Here is a 6,665-nt window from a genome sequence, read left to right as displayed (position 1 = left end):
TTTGAACAACAAAGAGCGATTAATCAAGTCCGACAACGGGTTTTCCAACAAGCTTTACAAGGAGCTCTAGGAACTCGAATAGTTCTTTAAACAACGAGTTACATTTACGCACCATTAGCGCTAATATTGGCTTGTTTGGGGTGATGAAAGAAATAACTGATTAGCCCTTTTTTACCTTTTACTTTATTGTAGATTGTAGGCATTATTTTTTCTTCCAAAAATAATTAGGAAATACTCATGGTAACTATTAGAGTAAGCGAAATTAGTAATATTATCCGTGAGCGTATTGAGCAATATAATAGAGAAGTAAAGATTGTAAATCTGGTACCGTCCTTCAAGTGGGCGACGGCATTGCTCGTATTCATGGTCTTGATGAAGTAATGGCGGTGAATTAGTAGAATTTGAAGAGGGTACCATAGGCATTGCCCTCAATTTGGAATCAAATAATGTTGGTGTTGTATTAATGGGTGACGGTTTGATGATACAAGAGGAAGTTCGTAAAAGCAACAGGAAAAATTGCTCGAGATACCGATGAGTGAGGCTTATTTGGGTCGTGTTATAAATGCCTGGCTAAGCCTATTGATTGATCGGGTGAAATTTCACTTCGAATCTCGGTTAATTGAATCTCCCGCCTGGTATTATTTCGAGACGTTCGTTTATGAGCCTCTTCAAACAGGACTTATTGCTATTGATTCGATGATCCCTATAGGGCGTGGTCGTGAGAATTAATTATTGGGGATAGACAGGCCAGTAAAACAAAGAGTAGCTACGGACACGATTCTCAATCAGCAAGGGCAAAATGTAATATGTGTTTATGTAGCTATTGGTCAAAAGCATCTTACGTGGCTCGGTAGTGACCACTTTCCAAGAAAGGGGCGATGGAGTACACCATTGTGGTAGCCAAAGCGGCGGATTCCCCACTACATTACAATACCTCGCTCCTTATCTGAGAGCTGCTTTGGTGAATATTTTATGTATTGTGAACGACACACCTTAATCATTTATGATGATCTTTCCAAGCAAGCAGGCTTATCGCCAAATGTCTCTTCTATTACGAAGACCCGGGTCGTGAAGCTTATCCAGAGATGTTTTTATTTGCATTCGCGCCTTTTAGAAAGAGCCGCTAAATCAAGTTCTCGATTAGGTGAAGGAAGTATGACTGCTTTACCAATAGTTGAGACCCGATCGGAGACTTTTCAGTATATTCCTACTAATGTGATTTCCATTACAGATGGACAAATATTCTTATCCGCCGATCTATTCAATCTGGAATCGGACACGCTATTAATGTGGGATTTTCGTCTCGAGTAGGATCGGCGGCTCAAATTAAAGCTATGAAACAAGTCATTGGTAAATCAAAATTGGAATTGGCCCAATTCGCGAATTAGAAGCCTTTGCACAATTTACTTCGATCTCGATAAAGCTACTCAGAATCAATTGGCACGAGGTCAACGATTACGTGAGTTGCTTAAACAATCCCAATCAGCTCCTCTTACGGTGGCGAGCAGATAAGTACTATTTATACGGAACGAATGGTTATCTTGATTCATTAGAAATTGGACAAGTAAGGAAATTTCTCGTTGAGTTACGTACTTACTTAAAAACGAATAAACCTCGGTTCAAGAAATCATATCTTCTACCAAGACATTCATCGAGGAAGCGGAAACGCTTTTGAAAGACGCTATTCGAGGACCAAATGGAACGTTTTCGACTTCGGAACAATTATAAATAGAAAATTCTAACTTAATGGAATATAGAAATCGATTCAAATTGAATATAGACCGAAAGGTTCTCTATTGATTCAAATGCTGTACCTATGGGATAGGGATAGAGAAAGAGGAAAAACAGAAGATTTCACATAGTGCTTTTGATCGAAAAATCAATCGATTTATTTCGTACCCTCGCTCAATAAGAAAATGGGTCGATTCTATAGGATCAAACCTATGGGACTTAGGGAATGATGGAAGGAATAAAAAAAAAGAAATCAAAAAAGAGGGAAAAAATAATAAAAATAATAAATAAGTAAATAAAAATAAAGTAGAAGAACCCAGATTCCAAATGAACAAATTCAAACTTGAAAAGGATCTTTCGATTCTCGAAGAATGAGGGCAAAGGATTGATCGAGAAAGATCTCTTGTTCTTATTATAAGATCGTGTGATTGGATCCGCAGATGTTTGGTAAAAAATCTTCTCTTTTGAGAATAATCAAAATGGAAAGTGTTCAATTGGAACATGAAAACGTGATGAATTTGTCCTAGTTACTCTTGGGACAGTGGAAGAAGGAGGAGATTCTCGAGCGAAAGGACCCAATGACTTGAAAGAATTGATCGAGGAGCCGTATGAGCTGAAAATCTCATGTACGGTTACGTAGAGTGGCGATAAGGGTGACTTATCATCAACTTTTCCACTATCACCCCAAAAACCAAACTCGCCTTACGTAAAGTTGCGAGTACGATTAACCTCTGGGTTTGAAATCACCGCTTATATACCTAGTATTGGCCATAATTCACAAGAACATTCTGTAGTCTTAGTAAGAGGGGAAGGGTTAAGGATTTACCGGTGTGAGATATCACATTGTTCGAGGAACCCTAGATCTTTGTCGAGATAAAGGATCGTCAACAAGGGCGTTCTAGTGCGTTGTAGATTCTTATCCAAGACTTGTATCATTTGATGATGCCATGTGAATCGCTAGAAACATGTGAAGTGTATGGCTAACCCAATAACGAAAGTTTCGTAAGGGGACCTGGAGCAGCTACCATGAGACAAAAGATCTTCTTTCTAAAGAGATTCGATTCGAACTATTATATGTCCAAGGTCCAATATTGAAATAATTTCAGAGGTTTTCCCGACTTTGTCCGTGTCAACAAACAATTGAAATGCCTCGACTCTTTTAGAACAGTCCGGTCAAATAGCAATGATTCGAACTATACTAGGTTTTCAAGACCGAGCTATCAACCACTCACCATCTCTCCAAAGCTAATTTCTATTTTATTTTTATTCCACCGAATCGAACATGGCCATATGAGTTGATACCATCACTATGTATAGAAAGATATCGTGTGTGAACCTATAGGTCAATCTATTTATCTGTATATATAGATAGATGAAATGCATAATCTAGCATGCCTATTTGTGAGCGTGAAATAAAAAATCACCCTCGACCCCATGTCCGAATAAAAGCGGTTAAAGGGTTGGAAATAAGTCATATAGAATCAATCGATTCTGGTAAAATCCTCTACCTTGCATTTTATTAATTTTTTTGGTCAATATCATAGAGGATCAAATGGTATAGTTCTTTTGTTGGTAGCTTGGAGGATTAGAAACATGACTATTGCTTTCCAATTGGCTGTTTTGCATTAATTGCTACTTAGTCAATCTTCTTGATTAGTGTACTGTGAAAATCTCATGTACGGTTACGTAGAGTGGCGATAAGGGTGACTTATCATCAACTTTTCCACTATCACCCCAAAAACCAAACTCGCCTTACGTAAAGTTGCGAGTACGATTAACCTCGGGTTTGAAATCACCGCTTATATACGGTATTGGCCATAATTCACAAGAACATTCATGAGCGTATTTTTCGTTGGGGTTTACGGAAAAATCGTCGCATCTTTCTACGATTCCTTATGAAAGATATTCATCCATCGAATAGAAGTTAAAGAGGGTATTTATGCTCGTCGTGTCCTTTATATGGAAATCGAGGCCGGGGCCGTTCCTTGACTTCGTCTTGATGAGAATTTGACTCATGCGAAATTGAACAAAAAGTCTGCTGAATTGGCCTATTTTTTGCGTGTACCGATTGAATTGAAATGAATTGCGAGAATAAAAGCTTTCTGTAGGGAGGAAAAAGCTCAATCCAAGAATCCTCTTTTTCTATAGCGAGAACTAAACTGAAGTTTCTTGAATGCCCATTCAAACCAAAGCGGACGTATACGGAAGAGTCATAACATAAAAAAGCAGTTTTTTGTCCACAAAATAGTTTTTATGCTTTGTAAATGTAAAACCGCTCAACTTAATTCAGTAACAAAATAAGCAAGAAATCGAAATCTTGGATTCATCTCATATATCAAATCGAAATAAAGACTTTCGCTTTTTATTTGCAATATTTGGAGTTGATACGTTAGATACTGAGATAGATCATATCTTGTAAATTTTCTCTACTTTTCTTTTCTCAATCGGCCCTCCCTTTTATCCTTTCTTTTGTGCTCCTTAAGAACTAAAGAACTAAACAAGTGGATTTCTTTCTTATAACATAATGATAAACGTAATGATAACTTTTCTTTTTTTTTTGTCACTCATTTTTGATCAGCATAATATTTTTCCTAATTTTTTTCAATTATTCTGGACTCTAGACTATATATAGTTTAGATAACCCGCGAAAATTTTCGACATATTTGATTGCGATCTTGATATAGACAGGCGCTCCTTCGTCTCAAAATCTGAATAGAACAATCTTTATTATTTGAAGCGGTCCTTTGGGCGAGTTATCAAAAGAGGGCAATTGCTTGAATTTGATCAATTGAGATATATGGAAACAAAAACAATATCAATATAACAATAATATATATATTTCATTCAATTCAAAGTGGATTCTTATTTTCTATATTCGTATTCTTTTAGATTCAATTAGATTCAAGGGCTAAGAATCGAATCAAAAAAACAGAGAATAGATTCATGGGCCCTACTTTATAATATAATGAAAGGCATGCTTGATAGAAAGATTAGATCACATAAAGTCAACGAATGAGGTGGGTTCATTAACAACTCACAGATGAAAAATGGCAAAAAAAAGCGTTCACTCCCTTCTATATCTTGCATCTATAGTATTTTTGCCTGGTGGATCTCTCTCATTTAATAAAAGTCTGAAATCTTGGATTACTAATTGGTGGGATACTAGGCAATCCAAACTTTTTGAATGATATTCAAGAAAGAGTATTCTAGAACAATTCATAGAAGTAGAGGAACTCTTCTGTTGGACGAAATGATAAAAGAATACCGGAAACACATCTACAAAAGCTTCAGTATAGGAATCCAAAAGAAACGATCCAATTGATCAAGCTGCACAATGAGGATCATATCCATACGATTTTGCACTTCTCGACCAATCTAATCATTTCGTTATTCTAAGTGGTTATTCTATTTTGGGGAATGAAGAACTTCTTATTCTTAACTCTTGGGTTCAAGAATTCCTATATAATTTAAGCGACACAATAAAAGCTTTTTCTATTCTTTTATTATGATTTATGTATAGGATTTCATTCGCCCTACGGTTGGGAACTAATGATTGGCTCTATATACAAAGATTTTGGATTTGCTCATAATGATCAAATTATATCTGGTCTTGTTTCTACTTTTCCGGTCATTCTAGATACAATTTTTAAATATTGGATCTTTCGTTATTTAAATCGTGTGTCTCCGTCACTTGTAGTTATTTATCATTCAATGAATGACTGAAAAATGATTCACTGATTCAATTAGAATCTTTCTTACTTTCGAGATAAGCAAAGCATGCAAAGTCGTACTTACTTTACTCTTTCTACCCATCGGAGAATACAATTTCTCCTCTGTTTGATCATTTTTTTTTCAGGTTTTCAAGTAAAAGTAAATAGCGAGAATCGTGGCTAGGAACTATACTAGTGACCTACCTAATTTTATTGTAGAAATTTTGGGATCAATGATTGGACCATGCAAACTAGAAATACTTTTCTTGGATAAAGGAGGAGATTACTCGATCCATTTCCGTATCGCTCATGATCTATATAATAACAGGGCTTCCATTTCAAATGCATATCCCATTTTTGCTTGTGAGGGTATGAAAATCCACAGAAGCAATGGGCGTATTGTATGTGCCAATTGCCATTTAGCGAATAAACCCGTGGATATTGAGGTTCCCAAGCGGTACTTCCGATCATGTATTTGAAGCGGTTGTTAGAATTCCTTATGATATGCAAGCTGAAACAAGTTCTTGCTAATGGTAAGAAAGGGCTTTGAATGTGGGTCTTGTTCTTATTTTACCGAGAGGGTTTGAGTTAGCCCTTTGATCGTATATTCGCCCGAGATGAGAGAAAAGATAGGCAATCTGTCTTTTCGAACTACCGCCCACTAAGAAAAATATTCTTGTGATAGGTCCTGTTCTCGGTAAAAATATAGTGAAATCACCTTTCCTATTCTTTCCCAGGACCGCTAGTAATAAGGATGCTCATTTCTTAAAATATCCCATATCGTGAGGCGGAAGCAGGGAAGGGCGATTTATCCCAACGGAACAAAAGTAACAATATTGTTTATAATGCTACGACAGCAGTATAGTAAGCAAAATCATACGAAAAGAAAAAGGGTGCGAAATAACCATAACGGATGCCTTGGATGGACATCAAGTGGTTGATATTATCCCCGGGACCGAACTTCTTGTTTGGAGGGTGAATCTATCAAACTCGATCAACCATTAACAATTAATCCTAATGTGGGTGGATTTGGTCGGGGATGCGAAATAGTACTTCAAGACCCTTCTGGCGTCCAAGGTCTTTTGTTCTTCTTGGCATCTATTGTTTTGCACAAATTTTTTGGTTCTTAAAAAGCAGTTTGAGAAGGTTCAAGTGTCGAAATGAATTTCTAGATCGTGGATTTATCAACATCAAATTTGTAAAAAGAACAAATTATTCTGGCAA

At 36.6% G+C, this 6,665-nt stretch overlaps 1 pseudogene; it reads left to right on the top strand.

Annotated features, from left to right (window-relative positions):
- Nucleotides 1–237: 237 nt before the first annotated feature.
- LOC128285467 (ATP synthase subunit alpha, chloroplastic-like) lies at nucleotides 238–1,728 on the top strand (annotated as a pseudogene).
- The last annotated feature ends 4,937 nt before the right edge of the window (nucleotides 1,729–6,665 follow it).

This window comes from Gossypium arboreum, chromosome 12 (assembly GCF_025698485.1).
Source record: "Gossypium arboreum isolate Shixiya-1 chromosome 12, ASM2569848v2, whole genome shotgun sequence".
Lineage (NCBI taxonomy): Eukaryota > Viridiplantae > Streptophyta > Magnoliopsida > Malvales > Malvaceae > Gossypium > Gossypium arboreum.
Note: the sequence above shows the minus strand (reverse complement) of the source record. Positions and strands in the feature narration are given on the sequence as shown.